The sequence below is a fragment of the Podarcis liolepis genome (genome assembly GCF_965112155.1).
Source record: "Podarcis liolepis genome assembly, chromosome: 11".
NCBI lineage: Eukaryota > Metazoa > Chordata > Lepidosauria > Squamata > Lacertidae > Podarcis > Podarcis liolepis.
The window spans coordinates 29,958,510-29,979,157 of NC_139565.1; positions in this window are offsets into that span (position 1 = coordinate 29,958,510).

A 20,648-nucleotide genomic window follows, 5' to 3' on the forward strand; every position below is an offset into this window, starting at 1 on the left:
GCTGTAGCAAAAGTGTAGTCATGTAGGCTACCTGGCTCATGCTGGTCACTCACTGTTGTTATTCCAGTTCTGCTGTTTCCAGCTCCGCTCCGTCCAGCCAGCATTGCTGTCATGCAGCAGCGGAACTAGCCGCTCAGGCACCTGGAGCAGTACACATGCTGTGCACCTGGGGATCATCGTGGCGGCGATCCACCCGGGGTGCGATTGGTGCGTCAGCGATCCGCCCAGGGGGATTCTGTCACCCCCCCTCTGGGATGACACCCTGGGCGGACCGCCCCCACTGCCCCTCCTTCCCACACCCCTGATGTCATGGACAGGCTGTACTGTTAGCTTCACTGACACTGGTGGGGTTTTTTTTAGTACTGACCTACTCCTGTGGCTCCTGACACTAGCTGAGGTGAGATCATTGACTCCAGGCTGGCCCAGTGGCTGCTAGGTCTCCACCCTTTGTCACTAGGCTCCATGCCAGGTGCTCTATAACCAGCCACAGGTGCCTCAAATTGCACCCTGTGGCAGTTAAATGGTATGGCCTAGAGTTTTCTCATCCCACTGTGCCACTTCCCTTCTTCTGCCCTTGTGGGAGCCCTGCTAAGAGGTGCAAGTTCACTTTAATTTGCTTTCTCCACCTGCTGTCTGAGGTGGGTAAAGGTAAAGGGACTCCTGACCATTAGGTCCAGTCATGGCTGACTCTGGGGTTGCGGCGCTCATCTTGCTTTATTGGCTGAGTGAGCCGGCGTACAGCTTCCGGGTCATGTGGCCAGCATGACTAAGCCGCTTCTGGCGAACCAGAGTAGCGCACGGAAACACCGTTTACCTTCCCGCCGGAGCAGTACCTATTTATCTACTTGCACTTTGACATGCTTTCGAACTGCTAGGTTGGCAGGAGCAGGGACCGAGCAACGGGAGCTCAACCCGTCGCAGGGATTCGAACCTTCTGATCGGCAAGCCCTAGGCTCTGTGGTTTAACCCACAGTGCCACCCGCGTCCCTCTCTGAGGTGGGTACCTTGGATTAAACATCCTGTTTGGCTCCAAAAAGAAACATTGCCACCTGCGCCAACGTGTTAAGAGGTACAGGAAATAAATAAATAATGCAATCTATAACTGTGCAGCACCGCACACAACTTCAGGTGGCTCAAGCAAGTGACCCAAGCCACGCACCATGCGACAAAGTAGATTCCTGATCTTTGGTTTATGTTCATTCTCCTGTTGTCTCACCTACTTCTGGAGTATAAAATCATTATGTTCCAAACCATGCATGTTTTTGTTATGGGGCTTGAAAGGAAGCGAGGATTTCTCGTCATTTATGTAGCTAATCCTTGTCCTCAGAGAGAACTGCCTGGGGACATAACATCCCGTGTTTGTTGTCTCCCCTTGCAGTCTTATGTGCCAAGGTGTCTGTGCCGGCAAAGGACTGACTGTTCAGTTCAGTGACAGTTCAATAAAGCAAGCCCAGCTAAGTGAAGTATACAATAGAATTGTGAGAGACGGATGTTCTCATTAGGTGACGGTCAAGGTGCATTAAGGAAATGAGGTGAATGAAATTCTCTTTGCTGCAAGCAGCTGTATGTACTTGACATTCCGAGGGGCTTGTTCCTCCCTATTGGTGAGCAATGTAACTTCTCCATTAATCACCCCCTCCCTTTGGCTGGAGAAATGGCTCCAAAGCATGCATTGTGCATACACAGACCTCTTTCTGAAGGGATGACGCTTAGCTTGACTTTGAGCAAAGGCTCCCAAAAACACTATCAACTTAAAAAGTGTGCAGAGCACTTATGAAAGAGAAGGCCCGGTGCAATGAAACCAGGAATACGGCATCTGCATTGTCTCTGACACTTGATCTGGACACAGGAAATGCAAGATTCCAGGCAGATGAGGACTGAAACCAAAGCCCCGAAGTCTTCGCTTGTGCAAGTGATTACAGGCAGCTGTTTCACTTCACATGGCAGAGCGTTTTGACTCTACAGCCTGCCACATTCTGCAGAACTGCTTCTGCAGAAGACGGGTGGGAGGACCTGGAGCATTCTTGGACTAGACAGCAGATGTACGGGAAAACACAGATCAAAACTGACTGAGGAGACAAAATAAAAGAAGCAAAGAAAGTCTGCTGGAGAGAAATGGCCTTGATTTATACTTGATTTGCTTGTGTATTAAGAATACTTATAACCCCCACCCTTCATTCTCAGAACCCAGGTTGGGGTACAAGATACAGATCCCACAAATTTACATAAAAATAGCCATAAAGCTGGAGTATATTTATCAAAATATTTTTATATTCCCCCGGTCATTAAAAACCAGGAGTGTACTGTAATATAAAAAACATTTAAAGCAATACACAACCATAATTAAAATGACTGGCTATTCGTTTAAATGATTGCATAGGCTCGTCGACATGAAAAATTATTCTACGGATGCCTGAGTCAGAAGCAAGATTCCTCCAATCTCTGTTGGAAGAATTTTCCATGGCATGAGACTGGCGACATTAAATGCCCAAGTTCACAACAAAAGCAGGTAAAATAACAGCAGGCTGTTAGTGCTATACTAAAACTCTGATTAGGCAGGTAGGTAAGTCTGTATTTGACAATGTTTGTACCAAGTGTACTTCCAAGGGGAGAGCATTTAACAGATGGGGAGCCGCTGCAGTAAAGGTCCTTTTTCACATCACCACATAATGTGCATCAGAGACAGTGGTACGCAGAGAATAACCTTGTCCAAATATCATAAGGCATGAGCAGGACTATTTGGGGAGAGATACTCCTCAGTATTGATTCAGCTTTAATCTGGCAGTGATTTATCCAATGTAAATCACAGCAAGGTTATACAGTGGTGCCTCGCAAGACGAAATTAATTCGTTCCGCAAGTTTTTTCTTCTTGCGAGTTTTTCGTCTTGCGAAGCACGGTTTCCCATAGGAATGCATTGAAAATCAATCAATGCGTTCCTATGGAGACCGTCCGGGGACAGAGGGGAATCGCCGTGCGCCTTCCCCTCTGTCCCCGGACCTGTTTAAAACAAGGGGCGGCGGGGAGAAGATTGCTTCTCCCCGTTGCCTGCCCCGCAATCTCTGGGGACAGAGGGGAAGGCGCGCGCCTTCCCCTCTGTCCCCGGACCTGTTTTAAAGCAAGGGAAGGGGCAGCGGGGAGAATCGCTTCTCCCCGTTGCCGCCCCTTGGTTCAAAAGGGGTCCGGGGAGAGAGGGGAAGGTGCGCGCCCTCTGACCCCGGAGATTGTGGGGCTGGCAACGGGGAGAAGCGATCTTCTCCCCGCCGCCCCTTGCTTCAAAAGAGGTCCGGGGACAGCGGGGAAGACGCACTGCGCTTCCCCGCTATCCCCGGAGCTTGCGGGGCAAGCTTTGTTTTGCGAAGCAAGCCCATAGGGAAATGCGTCTTGCGAAGCGGCTAAGAAAACGAAAAACTCCTTCGTCTAGCGAGTTTTTCGTCTTCCGAGGCGTTCGTCTTGCGGGGTACCACTGTATGTCTATTTATATGTATTCTAATTGCTTTAATGGAACTGGAGGATTTTTAAGTCCTTTTGTACAGGGCAGGCTCAAGACATTTTGCTGCCTGAGGCAAAGGACAAGATGGCACCCTCTCCCAAGGCACATAAAGAAGCCAGCTGGACTGGTAGCTGAATCTTAGTCCAATATTGGTGAAATTACAGTATCTACCACTGTGCTTGAAGGCAGCAGGATAGGGTAGAGGGTACAGGGCAAACCACATGTCACTCACAGCTCTGGCCCCTGCCTGCACCTCAGCATCTGCCACCTAAGGCAGCTGCCTTACTCTGCCTCATTGCAGAGCTGGTCTTGCTTTTGTAGTTTTTATATTAATGTAGTTGTAAATACTAACAGAGGGATTTTTTTAAATAAAAAGCAGCGCTGTCATTTTGTGGGTGTGGGTGTTAACCAGAATTCCAAGAGACACGGTGGGTATTAAGGGGATTACAAAAAGTGTCAATATAAGGTCTTTTGTCTCCTTATGAAGAGCTTTAATATCCTGAAATTTCTGCATGCCAAATAAAATAAAGGAAATACTCAGGAAAAAGTAACGGCTAACAATAACAGTAGTGATGATACACATTTTTCCTAATTTGTTTTAGCCCTTTTTAGCTACAAAAGGACACAAACTACTAGGTCATTCAAAGTAGTTCTTTCCCATCTTCAGAATATGTTTCTTCTGTAGCTTTATTCAGCTGTTTTTGGCCCTGATCCATCATGAGCGAATGCAGTGGGGCTTTTACTCGATGACCTTTGCATTTACAAAGAATTGTCATGATTGCACAGTATTGCATTGTACCGTTGACAGAACATATAATATACAACATAATGAAAATTGCAAAAGTGATTTTTAAAAATGGTTTGGGTGGCTTTATTTTAAGACAACGTCATCCCATTACACTGGCCATTTTCTATACAGTTTAACTGTCTGCCTAAGGGTGGGGGAAGCACCAGTAAAAAGCCCTTTAATTTTTTTATACCATAGCAGTCAGATTTAGTCTGAAAACTGCCGAACTAAGGGACATACCTCTGTCATTGACAGAACTCAGCCATAGTCCTAGTGTTGGTGTATTACTCTGGCAGCCCTTTTCCCTTCTTGTCCCCATAAGATTAAAAGTGGCCAAATAAGGGCTTTTATTCCCACCTTAGTGTGTGAGGATTGGATGGGATGGGGGCAATCCCATCTACTTAATCAGCATCCGATGGGCTTCTGAAGGCTGCACAAACCCTGATCCTTGCCTTGGTTATCAACAGCTTTTCCCCACTTGGGTGCTGTGAATTGTAGTCTAAAACATCTGAAGAGCCCCAGGTTGGGGGAGTCTCCTTTAAAGCCAAGAATGTTTCCTCTTAGAGGATGGCTCTGTGACAGGACGCTGCTGTGAACTTGCAGTGGTGCAAGCTGCTCATTTTCCTTGCTGGAGATTTCACAGATTGTTGGGATCAGGCTGTTAGCTGCAATAGGACTCTTTTCCAATGATGGGAAAATGAAATGAATAACTAGCAGGGCAAGAGAAGTGAGCTAAGCACGTTGTTATGAGCTGGGCTTCGTCATCACCACTCTCACGAGCTATTGTGGAAATGGAAGTTCTCTCAGCTTTCTTCAAAAGGCAGTTTATAAATCCCAGCCTGTGCCATTTAAATGTTTCTGCTTCCTCTTACAGAAATTTCCCAGGATGAAACCATGAGAAAATTGTAAAGGCATATGAAGGAAATTCTTTTAAACACAAGAGCGTCATACACAGGGCCCTGCTCACAGCAAATCAGCCAAAGATTTGCCCAGCCACCGATAGTAATCATTTTTGCTGGAAAGGAAGTGCATTCCGATGAAATCAATGATATTTGCTTCTGAGTCAAAGGCTCACAGCCACTGATGAGCTGTGCTCCTCTATGCTGAGTGCCCACATCTCAGATTCAGAAGGCTATTGAGTTCCACCCAGCAGCCTAGCTGTATGGACAAACGAGGCATTGGCTCTAAACCAGTGATGGCCAAACGTGGCCCTCTAGCTGTTTTGGGACTACAATTCCCATCATCCCTGTTTTGGGATTACAACTCCCATCATCCCTGACCACTGGTCCTGTTAGCTAGGGATGATGGGAGTTGTAATCCCAAAATAGCTAGCGGGCCAAGTTTGGCCATCACTGCTCTAAACTAAGATCCACACAAAATTACACACCCACAACTTTTACATCAATCCTGGCCCAACTGCACTGACTGCCAATTAGTCAGGACCAATTTAATTTAGGACCAATTAAAAGTGCTGGTTTTGACCTATAAAGACTTAAACAGCTCAGGACCAGAATACCTCAAGGACCACCTCTTCCCATATAAACCGTCCTGGACTCTGTGTTCATCATCTGAGGCCCTTCTTCGTGTGCCTCCTCATGAGGTCCGGAGGGTGGCAACACGAGAACGGGCCTTCCCTGTAGTGGCTCCCCATTTGTGCAATGCTCTCCCCAGAGAGGTTTGCCTGGTGCCTTCATTATATATGTGCCAGACGATAAGGTTCTTCTGCAACCAGACCTTTGGCTGATTAATATTCTACAGCCTTTTAAATGTGTCAGTGGGAAGGGGGGGGGGGCGAATATTGTTTTGCTGTTTTCTTTTACTTATTTTCTTTTATTTTATTCTGTGAACTTGAACTGCCCTTATGATGAAGGGCGGTTTATAAATCTTATAAATAATACTAATAATTCTCATGAAGCCTTTCTTTATTCGGCAGGCACAGGTATGCAAGCTAGGCACTGCCCTGTCCCTGCACAAATCAAGTTTGGTTTAGGGAATGTTGTATAGAAGATCTCCAAGCACTACTGTCCTAATAAATGTATGCATCAGCTCACCTGCATAAGACTTTTAGGAAGAAATCATAAGTGTGGGAAGCTAGTGCAATCTATGACATCTTGAATTAAGCTGGCGTTAAATATGCCAGATCCAAACCCTTCAGGAGTGGGGCTACTGCTGCTCATGATCCGTTTGCAGTGTTAAGCCCCCCCCCCCAAAAAAATCTGGAAGCAATCTTAAGTTTTCACTTATTAGTTTGAATTCTCCTTATTTCAGCCAATTTTCTCACCCCCACTCTTCAATTCACGTTTACTCTTCCTAATATATATATATTGTTGCTTCTTTCTGCTCTTCTTTACCACCCCTCCCTCAGAAATGCAGCGTGAGATCAAAGGGGGGAAAACCAGCAACACAAATTAAAGATTTGATGGGACTTGAGTGTAACTAATAAAAATGCTTTTTGCATTAGCCACAGTTGCTAACAGTGTTTAATGGCTGGCAATCTTCAGCTTCTATTACTAGAATAAGAGGGGTGATGGCATAAGTGGGCACGGCGGGTACAGCAATTAGTGTGGAACTCTTTTTTTGTCAGAACCCTATTTAACATGTATATTCCCGGTGTTTTTGCACATACTGTATTTTTTCATGCTAAACTTTGTGTAAAAATTAACAGCGTCGCTTATTTGAGATGCAAATTGCTCAGTTTTTGTCTGCTTAATTCAGTGGTATCACATTTCACTTGCAATAAACTGAAAGATGAGTACAGACTTGTATATAGTGAGCAGACACACATTATTGCTATTGTGAGAAGTTTGTTTGCCGTTTGACTTAGGTTCAAGCAAGATAAGCAAGCTGTCTTGTGCTCTCACAAAATCTACCCACCTCGCCACTTCTCTTGCATCCACTGATGGAATCCTCTTGTTCCATGAAGATTTCTGAATATTATAAATACTATATGGACTTTCATTTGTAGCCTATGCCAGGGTCTCCCCACTTCCCCCCACCCCACCCCACCCTAGGGACCACTTGAAAATAGCTTTCTTGGTGGATGACTTGATGATTGTTTTCATGCCTGTTGAAAGAAGTGAAATTCATTGTGGTAGCTGCTGTATGATTTTAATTTGTTGATCATCCCCTGGTGCAATATCACTAGAGAAAGTGTTATCACAGGAGAAACCTCCACAGTCTTTCCTCTTTGTTCAGTTTAATCATGGCCCTGTTCTTTGTCACCTGTTCTTTGTCACCTTCTGTTTTCTCTCTCTCTTTTTAAAAGATATTTATTAAAGTTTTTTAAAATATAACAATGAAAATGAAAAATAAAAAGAAACAAAATACAAAATACAACATAAAACAGTTAAAAAACAAATAATTTTCCATAACATATCTTCCTTACACTTATTTCCCCAGACCTCCTCATACCTCCCTTCTTTGTATTCCACTTCAATTTGTTAGTTCAGCAAATCCTTACCATTAAGCTTTTGCCCATTTGTAAACCTTTTTTTTTCGTATCTCCTAAAGCATTACAGCTGGAAACCCCTTAGTTTCTATCCTACATCCTTCTAGCATTCATTAATTTTACAATATTTCTGTAAATAGTCTTTAAATTTCTTTCAGTCTTCTTTCAGCATCTCTTCTCCCTGGTCTTGGATTCTGCCAGTCATTTCTGCCAATTCCATGTAGTCAATCACCTTCATCTGCCATTCTTCCAGAGTGGGTAAATCTTGTGTCTTCCAATACTTTGCAATGAGTATTCTTGCTGCTGTTGTAGCATACATAAAAAAAGTTCTGTCCTTCTTTGGCACCAATTGGCCGACAATGCCCAGGAGAAAGGCCTCTGGTTTCTTCAGGAAGGTATATTTAAATACCTTTTTCAGTTCATTATATATCATTTCCCAGAAAGCCTTAATCTTTGGGCACGTCCACCAAAGGTGAAAGAATGTACCTTCCGTTTCTTTACATTTCCAACATTTGTTATCGGGCAGATGGTAGATTTTTGCAAGCTTGACTGGGGTCATGTACCACCTGTATATCATTTTCATAATATTCTCTCTTAAGGCATTACATGCCGTAAACTTCATACCTGTGGTCCATAACTGTTCCCAGTCAGCAAACATAATATTATGTCCAACATCTTGTGCCCATTTAATCATAGCGGATTTCACCGTTTCATCCTGAGTATTCCATTTCAACAGCAAGTTATACATTCTTGACAGATTCTTAGTTTTGGGTTCTAACAGTTCTGTGTCACCTTCTATTTTCTCTAGGCAGCCTCATACAATCCTGTCACTCTCAGTACCACTTATATGGTGAAAACTTTCAACTTTTCATGTCATGTCTGCACAGACTTCCACACATGTGTTCAGTCAACTGACATTTGTATGTAGGCATCTCACTGACTTCTCAAATGTGACATGTTCTGCTCAGTTTTCTTCCTAAGCCTTCTTCCCTCATTTGAGCCTTTTGTCTCCATCACCCATCCTGATGACTGGACATGAAGCCTTGGCATTAGCATTGATTCCCCCCTCTATTTTGCACGCCATGTTTAACTTGTCACCAAGTCACACTACTTGGTGGTAACCTTCCCGCTATTTTTATCTTTCTTTCCCTTGGCTAAAACTCTGGTTCATGCTGTGGTTGACACTCACGTTGATGACTGTAACTTTTCTCTTTTGCCTGCCCATTGTTATGCTTCAGTCCTCTCAACTTTATCCAGAACTCTGCTATCAAAATAATCCACATCTCTCTATGATGCAGAACAAGTGATGCTCCTCAACTATGGGCCCTTGTGGTTTCATTGCCTTTGGCCATTTCATTCCCCCCCCCATGAGGACAACTACAGAGCAAGAGGGAGCAGGAGAGAACATTGGCAGCCAGCTGCTGGTCACCATTAGTCTCCTCCCAGAAAATTATGGGATGGGGCTAGCTCTTGTGTCAATTCTGTATCCAGCACAAATGCTTTCAACTTTTCTTTAAAGCTCTCTGTGGCCTTGTCTTGTTTATCTCTGTGCTATAGCCCTTCCCATGATCTTTAGTCTTCCAACTGTACCACCTCGTTAGAGATGCCATTTTGTTTTCCGCAACACAAAAATATCCAGAAACATAGGACCCAACTCCTAGGGGTTGAGGGGTCTTTGCCCCCCCCCTAAAATATTTGTGGGGGTGCAATGCCCCAGTTGATGGGCATTGCCATTCAAATGGTGTGTGTACACCACACCATGTGATCGATTATGCAGGATGGGACTTGCCTGGGGCCCCCAAATATTTTATTCAAGTTGGCACCCCTATCCAGAAAACTTGCCTTACTCCTTATTGATCCTCCCAAGTCTGTATGTGGCTATTTTAATGAACTAGACTCCTAATCTGCATGGTATATGTTATACTTTCCAACAGTTCATTAATTCTCAGACACCATGTCAGGTTGTTGTGGAGTACCTTCTACTTGCTTTATCCCTACTTCAGTGGGAGGCTGGTGTTTTAGCAGTTTCAGCATACACGTTATCTATTTGTTTCCTTATCTGACAAGCAGGGTAGGAATGTAGACCCCCCCCCCCGGTAGACACGCCTTGGTTTCACCTCTTCTTTAAAAACTGGATGAAGTGTGAGGCAGGATGCCTAACTTATCTTCTTCATTTTGGGAGACATCCAAAATGTCATGCTGGCAGAGGCTGATTGGAGTTGTTGTCCAAAAGATCTAGAGAGCACCAGGTTGGGGAAGGGGGTTGGTTCACAGCCACTGTGTTTCCCTCTGTCAGGGAAGAGGGAAATGCAGTGACAAGAGAGAATGAAGATCAGCATCAGAAACAAGAGGGAAGCAAAGATCAGCTTGGGGAAAAAGAGGAGTGAAGATCAGCATTGGAAAGAAAGGGGGAGCAAAGATCAACATTGCGATGTGTGTGTGTGTGTAAAGGTAAAGGGATCCCTGACCATTAGGTCCAGTCGTGACCGACTCTGGGGTTGCAGCGCTTATCTTGCTTTATTGGCCGAGGGAGCCGGCGTACAGCTTCCGGGTCATGGGGCCAGCATGACTAAGCTGCTTCTGGCGAACCAGAGCAGCGCATGGAAACGCCATTTACCTTCCTGCCAGAGCGGTACCTATTTATCTACTTGCACTTTTTGGGGGTGCTTTTGAACTGCTAGGTTGGCAGGAGCAGGGACTGAGCAACGGGAGCTCACCCTGTCGCGTGGATTCGAACCACTGACCTTCTGATCAGCAAGTCCTAGGCTCTGTGGTTTAACCCACAGCGCCAAAAAAAGCACCCTTAACAAACCACAATGGGCAGGGGGTCGCCCTTGCCAATTTCAAATTCGCCTTTGGTGCCAAAACGTCTGGGAGCGGCCCTGACATTAGCCAAAACTGCAGACAAAAATGTGCTTCTTAGAAGAAATTTGTGCATTTTTTTTTAATTTTTGCAAATTGCTTCAGAAACCTGAAAAAAAGAGAAACAGAGATGACCAAAACTTACAGTTCCTTCTACCCCTAATTACAAACAATTGAGACAGAAAACAAGAGGCTTCTTCAAGTAGAACCTCTGCAGGCATCCCTGTTAAGTTGGCCTGGGAATGGACTTCAGGATGTTGCCTTCAGGTTGTAAATTTATTATGCAGTGTGTGTATTTCCTGCATGTTCGGACACGTAGCTTGACTCTTGCCAGTTAACTGAAACAATCATCTAACTATATAGTATATTAGTTAAAGTTTGACCAATTGAGTTCCCATGGTTTCCTTCTCCCCACTGAATGCATTTGTGTGCAGTGGAAAGGAACTGCTAAGTGGAATGCATCCAGGATATTTGGCCTAGGGGTGCCTTATTGCAGGCATCAGGATGTTAGTCTAATGCATACCTATGCAAAACTTCTAAAGACACCCTTGTTCTTGTAAAGCCTATAAAGCACGACAAATTAAAAGAATTCATTTGTGGTTTGACAAATAACCCTATATTTTCCCGTTCTGTTCACACAGTTTGAGGAGGAAAAGCAAAGATGGGCAGAAAGAGAAGACAAAACTTTCTCAGTTCAACAGCAACCCCTTTTTCACCAGTGTGTAAGTGCAAGAAAAAGTTTTAAAAGGTATCAGGGGACTGTAGTGTTTAAAACCAGAAGAATCTGGCAAAGAATCTTGCCTGTAATGAATTATTAAACAATTGTGTGTGCGCTGTGTGTTGGTCCTGATGCAGTTCCTTAGTTTGGAGGGATTTATTTGTCATGCATAAAATCTGGTTCCTGGATAGCTTTGTAAAGTTCCTCTGTAGGAAGTGTTAGTGGTTCATAAAAGTAATTTGGATTATTTGGTGATTTGATTTGGCAACACTCCAGTTAATTCTGTGCCACCAAAACAAAAGGAAAAAAAAAATCAAAGAGAGATTAGCCATAGCAAGAGTGTGACTGACTAAAAAGCAGATGCACAAACTTTTTGTGTGTGTCTCTGGGCAAATGCATATTGTGCATGCCAAGAGTGCAAACGGGTTGAAAAGACTCCTGGGTCCTTTATTGCATTTTACTCTGAAGTCCCTGCTTACAAGTTCTTTTTGGTTCATAGACACATCATTGAAAAGAAAGTTACTAATGGCATCACTTTAATAAATTTTGACCACCCCTATTACATTTTAACTTGTTTGATGTCTTTCCGTCTGGGGAACAGGTTAATCAGTTGCTGTAGGCTCAATGTTCAGAGGTGGTTTCATCCTCTCTATTCCTAATGTTCAGGACTGTGGCTGCTTTGTTGCTTAGGTAGCCAAAACAGAACCACCCATGCAGAAGAGAGAGGTATCAACTAGAGTCCCAAAGTTTTGCAGAAGTGCAAACATAGCCCAATGAGTACCCAGTGTGCTAAGCTGCCACAGAATGTTGGCTGACAGTTAAGAGGGGGGATGGGAAACTGGGTGGCAGAGGGATTGGGACAGAATATCATGAAAGGGGAACACTCTATACCAGGCATCCCCAAACTCAGCCCTCCAGATGTTTTTGGGACTACAACTCCCATCATCCCTAGCTAACAGGACCAGTGGTCAGGGATGATGGGAGTTGTAGTCCACACCATAGATTAAAAGCACATCGCTTCTCCCAAGGAATCCTGGAGATTGTAGTTTGTTAAGGGCGCTGGGACAGTATTGCTGTGAGAAATAAACTACAATTCTCTGGATTCTTTGGGAGAAGCCATGTGCTTTAATGTATGGTGTGGACATGAATTTTGCTGCAGGTCCCATTTGTATCTGAGGATACCAGCTACTATGCATTGTGTGAGGGTCCCCCTGAAGCCTCATTCTGTAGACTGCTGGGAACAGGATGTTGGATAGGTTGACCCTTGGTCTACTGCAGCAGGCCTCTTCTCAGGATCTTAATTTTTATTAAAAGGTTTGCTTTCTCATTCATCTGCTGTAGCAATTCCTTGCCAGGTTATCACGAGTAGGTAGTCTATTACAAAGTTTGGAACATGGAACGAGGGGGAAGGCCAAAAAATATCCAGTGAACAATTCATGTAGGGTTTAGGCTTAAAAGTATGTTTTACAGGGCAAGTTTCACATCTCGAAATTCTTGTGAAGGAACTTTATGCCATAGAGTGAGACCACGACTTCTTGGAAAGGATTCCCATTTATCACGTCTCAAATGAAAGCATTCCTTGGACACAAATGTCTTTTTCTTCTTTTGTCTAATCACTGAAGGGCAAAGTGAGAAGGAAATGTCAAAACTGAGGAACAGTGGTGCATAGAGAGCCCTCACTCTAGAGCTCAACCAGCTTTTGTGAGGGCCTGGGCGATTTGTCAAATGGTTGTGGCATAAGTCAAGCCCTGAGGTTGAAAGGTCTTGACCTAAGGAGTGCTAGAATCAGACAGTAAAAGCAAGAAGCCTGCTAGAAGTTTCAGCTGTAGTGGAGAGGAACAATGATGGGTGCTGGACACAACAAAAGCTCATCTGCATAATTCAGGTAAGTAATTTTATTGAAACTGACAAGGATGTGACAGGCTGAGAAAGAGAAGAGAGCATGCTCTCACTGGGAACCTTTAAAGCTCTTCAGTTAGGTATGCGAAAATAAGTGACAGCTAATCTCTCTACTAAAAAACCTGTAAACAATGCCATTTTACACAGGGCTCACCTATGACCTTTATATAGATCAGCCCATCTATGGCTTGGCCAGGCCTGGCTACAGGACCCATCAAGCACAATAATGTGACTATAGATTATGCTGTAAACTGTACTTTTCATATTTTATTTCAACATACTTTTTTTTTAATCGCTCTTCACCTTTGGCAGTTATGTTGGAGAGTTTGTTGCTCATACTGGTGTTGAGAATGCTGACTCTGAAGAGTTCTTGCTTCAACCAAATATGAAGTTATTTTTATGCAAAAGGACCATTCTACAGTTTCAGCTTGCATGGGGTCATCCTGGAACTATAAACCCTCAGGACTATAGGTCATAAGGCAGCAAGTCTCTGCTTTAAGACTTGTATGGTTATTGGTATTACTAAAGCTATTAAAATCCTTCATTAATCTCCCTGTGCCAAGCCTTTTTTAAAAATCTTATTTCTGCTACAAGTATTCTTTAAGAGTGAAACACACTACATTTCAAACAATGCAGATTTCAAAGATATCCCTGTTCTAGTTCACTTATTTATTACATTAAAAACAAACAAACCAGTGGCTTTTAATGAAAAGGCAATATAGACATACCAGGGTTGACAGGAATGTAGTCTTGACACAAGTGGAATTTTCTCAAGCAATTTATGAGGGGAAAGTGTTTATATGAAAAACATTTATTTGCAGAGGAAGAACAGCAAATATGGAACCAACCACTTTTCAATCCGAGGTCTGATTCATACCACCCCACCTAGCTCTATGCATGTGATGAATTCAGAGTGAATTTTATAGGTGGGTGTATGTTGGCCACTGTGAGAACAGGATGTTGGATGGATGAGTAACTGGCCTAATCCAGAAGTCCTATTCTTATGTTCAAGGCAAAGTGGTCATCTGATTGTTCTGCCTCACATCTAAATCCATTCTCAGTGTGCAATAATGTGAGCAATCCCACCCCAACCTGAAAACACGCACACACACAAATTGTTTTGCAATACAGCAAACCATAAAACACTGTGAAGTTACTCACCCTGATGCAACTGTAGGGACAGCTGTAGAAGCAGGAACCTAGGAAGCTATTTCCCCATCTAGTCTAGTATTGTATATTCTGACCGGTAACAACAACAGTAATAACAATTATTTTATTTATAAATCACTTCTCATGAAGCACCTCAAAGTGATTTACATATAAAAGTTACTCATATATAAACAGTTTTTAAAACTGCATATAAAAACAATAAAAAACATAGATAAATAGGAAAGCACTTTAAACTCTCCTGGGTCTCAGAAAGGGCTTTCATGTCATCTTTTTTAATTGAAAATGGCAGGGATTGAACCTTCTGTATTATGAGCACTGTCACTTTTACATGTTCCTATTATTAAATGTCCCTATTATGTTTTAATTATTAAGCCTCCACTTCTTTCTTCCATAATGAAACCAAAGGTGGCATATGTAGAGTACCCAAGACCCAGCCTCAAACCTGCTTAGCTTCAGCAAGGTGGCTCCATCATGTGCCCCCAAACATGATGTCAAGCAGCAGAGACAGTTACTGATGCAAGCCACTCAGTGTGAGCTTCCTGGCCGATTGGGGATTTGAAGCTAGGTCATCTCAGTCCTAGTCCAATACTCTACTGAACTCACTCTCAAGACTTGACACTTCTGTGGTGCAGGTAATTTCTGTTGCTGTGTCCAACATTCTGTACCAAGTGATAGGAAACGTACTATAAATATGGCATAAAGGTTTTGTTTTGGGGGTGGAAATTGCTGAAATACCAGACAGCACCATTTGACTGGGGTTGCAGAGAGAGAAAAGCCCCCAATAATATTTTCTCTCACACAAGTCACAAAACCCCCATGGCATCCCAGTGCTGGAAATACACGGTCAATCAGCTTTATTTCCAAAGGGCACGGAGCGCATGCACTTTTTGACCCAGCTGCAGAGCCTTCCACCTAACAGGAAGTAGCTCAGAGTTCTGGCACCATCCAGTGTTGATCACAGTATTATAAGCAGTCAGATGCATAATTCACAAGGCTTAATGAATATTCCAATTCATGACAGCCAACTGGCTCCATAGGTCACACCTCCCAGTCTCATATAAATAAAGAATGAGATACTGGAAAGCATACCAGCTGAACCCAACTGAGTGCCAAAAACATGCATATTAATGAGGCACAATAAAAGATATACTTGACTCAGGAAGTAGTGCTTGTATTGTTTTCAGCTGCAGAGAGAGAGAGAGAGAGAGAGAGAGAGAGAGAGAGAATTGAATTGTAGCCCCACAGAACGAGAAAAGAAGAAGGAAAGAAAAAGAAACTCACCACAAAGTATGAAATAAAGGTTTATTTGTGATATTCTTACTCCAGGTTTCATCAGGTTGATAACCTCTTCAATCACTCTCCATTGCAACGCTGAAACCTTCTGGAAAAATCAGCACCCTCTGCTCCCCTGTTCCTGTGCAAGCCCCCACTTGGTAACTAAGGAGAGGAAGTAGCTCAACAGCGCTGTTCTTTTATGTGTGCTGTTTAGACCTTGGAACAGGATGAATGGTAGTTTAGATGAATGCATCTGTGCCATTTTTCTTGGCCCCAAGACTATGTTTCCTCACTACCATGACATCTGAACAGAAGGAGAAAACATCCCCCTTTTGTGGCAAGCTAATTTAATTTGTACCTTCCACCTAGGGGTAAATATGTTTGTCTGTCTGTCTAAGCTCTCTTTGCCTACTTTCTTTTCTCACGGGAAACCCTGCTGGGTTGAAGGCAGGATATTGCTTAGCGCTCTAACTTTATTTTAAGGTAATTTAATTTTAAGCAGACTTACACCCACTCCAATGTGAAGCAACTCCAGAAGGTCTCTTGGGATAAGCCTTAATGACTTTTGCATGTCTCTTGTGCCATAGACTTCAAGGCTTTTGTCGTTCAGAAGGTGTTTGTCTGTTGAAAGAAATAGTTTAAAAGAAGGTCCCTTTGGAAATATCCGACCTATAAGATGTGCGTTTCTCCCACCCCGCATGCCAACAAAATCCCAAAGCTTTGCATATTGATCACCCAGCATTAGAAACCATTGACCTTTGCTCTTAGTTTATCTGGTGCATTATTTGTTCTTTGACCTTGTTTTGTCTGAAAATTCAAGTCAGGAGATTTTAAACCAACACTCAACGTATTTGTTTACTGCCAAATATTGAGTTGGGCTGTGACATGGACAATTCCAAATTCACCAAGACCATCTGAATTTGACAGCATTTTAGAATCAGTAAACAAGGTAAACATTCGGAGCATTTTCGCTCAGTGCAGAATAGTCCCTCTAAGCTAGTTAGGAATTCGACTGAGTGAGAAAATGACATGGCGATTCTAACCCATTTTGCCTATGCCTACACAACACCATAAATTGTTCCTGAAGAAAATACTTTTAACACCAGGCAATCAGATTTTAATGGAAATGAAATGCACAGACATGAAACAAGAGGTATGGATCTTGTGGGTAGACCAGATTCTGAACTTTCTCACCCCTGCTGGCCATTCTGGTAGGTGGGTAGGAATCCCTGCCTAGGAATCTGGAGTGTTGAAGGACTATATGTTTTTTTTTGGGTACAAAAGTGATCACATGATTTCAACTTTAGAGAAACTAAAGTGATAGCTTAGGATGGGAAGAATAAAGATCAAGGGCAACAGGAGGGGCAAGTAGCTCTTGTGTGCTTACAGGATTATGTGATTTGGCCCCTTATATTGAGTCCCTGAACAAAATGTATACTGCAGCCCAAGATTTCCAGCTGCTGGGCCATTCCCAGACAGTGGCATAGAAACATAGCAAGCTCCTTCTATTGAGTACAACCATTGGTTAATCTAACTCAGTTTTGTTGACAGTGATTGGAAGGGGCTCTCCAAGGTTTCAGACATGTGTCTTCCCAGCCCGACCTGGAGATACCAGGGATTGAACCTGGAACTTTTTGTATGCAGCACGTGTGCTTGACCACCGTGTCATGACTCTTCCTCGCAGTGGCTCAAATTCTCCCAAAATTTATGAAATTCCACTGACTTTAATGGGATCACTCTAGAGGAAATATTTTTTTAGGACTTCAGTCTTTAGGGCAGCAGTCCCACATATAGCTAAGCAAGCCTCTCTCATTGGTAACCGGGCTAGAGCAAGGTGTCCTGTGTCTGTGCATCTCTTCATCTGCCACTATTGAGAACCGTAGCCTCATATGCAAATAGGTCTGTGGATTGCACACCTAAATTTATATGTAAATTATCCCTGGAATTTTTCACCTGAAATGCTTGGTTCATGCTTCTTTCAAGTGACTTGTTCATACAACAAATCTGAATCTGTCTTGCTGTAGTCAGAAATTTCGACAGACATATGGTATAGGGACTTTTAGATCAATCACAGCAATCTTAATGATTAATCATGACACCATTATTGTTTTGCTGGGAAATTATGTGATCATTTTTCTCTTCATGTATGTTGTAAATGAGCCATAACATTTGCACAGAGGGAATACTCTCAGATCCAGATGTGTTGTTTAAGAGACTATATTATGTATCAATGCCAATGAAATATCATTTGCTATTGCTACTATACCATCTACAGTGAAAGCCTATTATTTGCTGCACAAACTTGAAACCCGACATAATGTAGAACTGCCTCTCTTTAGATGCAGAAGATCTTGTGAAAGGCATCACAATTGGAGTATAGCATTTTTGTGTGCTACTACAAAACTACATGGGTGAGCATTGTGCCTTTGCTCCCCCTTATTCCTCCAGCATTCTCAGGTAGGCTCTACATTACTCCACATGTGTGTGTTTCTTTTGAACGAATAGAATGCCTTCTGCTTCTACGTTCTATGTACCTACGAGGCAAAAGCCAAAGGAGCACTAGCCATCCCCATGTGCACACAGCTGCCTGAGATCAAAGGGATGGCCCTAGGTCCCTAGAGTACTCTACCCCTACCCCTACCCCCACCACACATGCTCACTTACTGCAGAATACTGGGTGATTGCCATGAACAAGTGGCCCATGCATTGCCATGCATATTCCCAGCTAACATGCCCTGGTGGAGGGATGGGGCAGTGGTGGCCCTCCAGATGTTCTTCAGCTCCCATCACCCTGGACCGTTGTCTGTGCTGCGTGAGGCTGATAGGAGTTGGAGTCCTACAACATGAGGATGGCACAGGTTCCCCATTTCTGCCCTACGGAGTGACTTGTATCCAGATGCAAGGAAGAGCTGGATGGTGATATGGAAAATGCAACAAACCTTCCTTTCCTGGTAGTGGCTCAGTGTACAGGCACCCCATCACAGAGGGGAGCAGAGAGGGGGTGGATTGTCCTTAGATTTGTTCACATCATTAGAATTCCAAAAGCTCTGACTTTGCACTTGTCTCGTGGAAGCTAATTTGACTCCTTAAGAATGAGCTTAAAGGACTGTGCTCTGCTACCAGGCACTCAACGAACAGGGTCAATACTGTAGTGTTAATAGATGCCAGAGGCATTCGTTTTAAAATGGCAGGCCCAATCAGTGAGTGGGGAGGAAAAAAACTATAAAGGAACCAAGGGCATTGAAAGCTGGAGGAGGGGCACCAGGGAGCGTGCCTTGAAATATTCAGCACTTAGGAGGCTCTTGTGAGAAGATTGCTTCAAACAAATATCCTCGAGCTCTAAAGCATTTGCTTTAAGGGCAAAAATCCAACTCTTAAGCCATTACCTTTTGACAGCAGTTCAGGCCTTTAGTGAGTAGGCTCCTTAAGTGTTTGCTTTGCTCTTAGGTAAATTAAATGACTATACTTGTAGGTTGCAAGATGCAGGGAAATGAGTAGATGGCTATCGGTATGTCAGGTTTTTGTTTTTTTAAAAGAGGGTATTTCTAGCACCCTGGCTTTGCCATGTAAATCAAAGCTATCCACCAGTCCATTACAATCTAAACTCTTAGAGCCTTTATGGACAAAGGGCTTAGTTGTTTAGACAGCAGCAACATCTGCTTACACTCAACCCCCTTGTCACAGAGTGGCTGGTTAAAAGCTCAGCATCTCTCTTCTGCTCATTTCATGGTGTATTATGTTTCATGTGGGAATATCTGATCTCTAAGGCTTGACCAGTACTTTAATCTGGTGGACTGTAAAGACTTTGCTGCTTGTACTAAGAATCAGATCATCACCTCCCTAGCAGTCAGGGGACTGTAACCAGGCTCATTTGCTGGACAGTTGAAACATTTCCTTTGGTCTCCAGACACCTTTTTGAAAAGTATTAGCTTTCTTGTGTTGCTCTGAAGCTTTGAGCTGCTATGTAAACATTTCTCCAGTTCCATTAGAGAGGGGGAGAAAAGCAGAGTGTTTGCTTTGGAGTTTCTCTAATATTGCACGCACACAACAAAACCTGTTAATTCCATTCAGACCACAACAATAGAAAAAGTCCAGAATCACCTCCCCTCTGCTATTTTCATAGCACAGGAAAGTGCTATATATATGTCAACATGATGTGGTTTCTTTCACACATACTTCAGAAAAGAAGCAAGCCATTTTTTAGCTTTAAATTTAATCCAGATACACTGCCACGTTATCTTCACTACTGATAGCAGTTGGAGTCATTCTTGCCATGGTTCTGTTGCCAATGCAGCTCCATTGTGTCCCAGGACACAGTGCTGATGACCCTCTACAAGCGGGTCTTTCCCAGATGGACCTACGATCCCCACGTGCCAGAGCCACCGCGGGAGAATTTGAGCAGCTTCCTGCCTGGCCAGGAGGAAGAGGAAATGGACTAGCAGCTTCAGGGGACCCAGTTTGGCTAACTTTGCACTTGGCCTATGTTCATTTGTATCCTATTTATTTTTGGAGGAAAATAATATTTCCAAGACAATTTTAAAAAATTGGAGTGTTTGTTGTGGGGGAGGAAGGGAAAGGAGAATGTTAGCCACTTTGAGACTCCTTTGGGTAGTGATAAAGCAGGATATCAAATCCAAACTCCTCCTCCTCCTCTTCTTCTCATGGAAGAGAGGGCTATCATTGGCTACTAGTTGGAGGCAGCAATGCTTCTGAATACCAGTTCCTGGAAACCAAAGGAGGGGAGGGTGCTCTTGTGCTCAAATCCTGCTTGCTGGCTTCCCACAGGCATCTGTTTGGCCACTGTGAGAACAGAACAATGGACTAGATGGGCCATTGGCCTGACCCACCAGGCTCCTGGTATGTTTGTATGTTCTCAAAGCTTCCAAGTTGCCTTTCTAATAGCTGCCACTCTGGCAAAGGCTACAAGGACAGGGGACCCATTTTTCAACCCAGGAGCCACATTCCATCTAGGGTAACCCTCTGGGGGCCAGGGGCGAA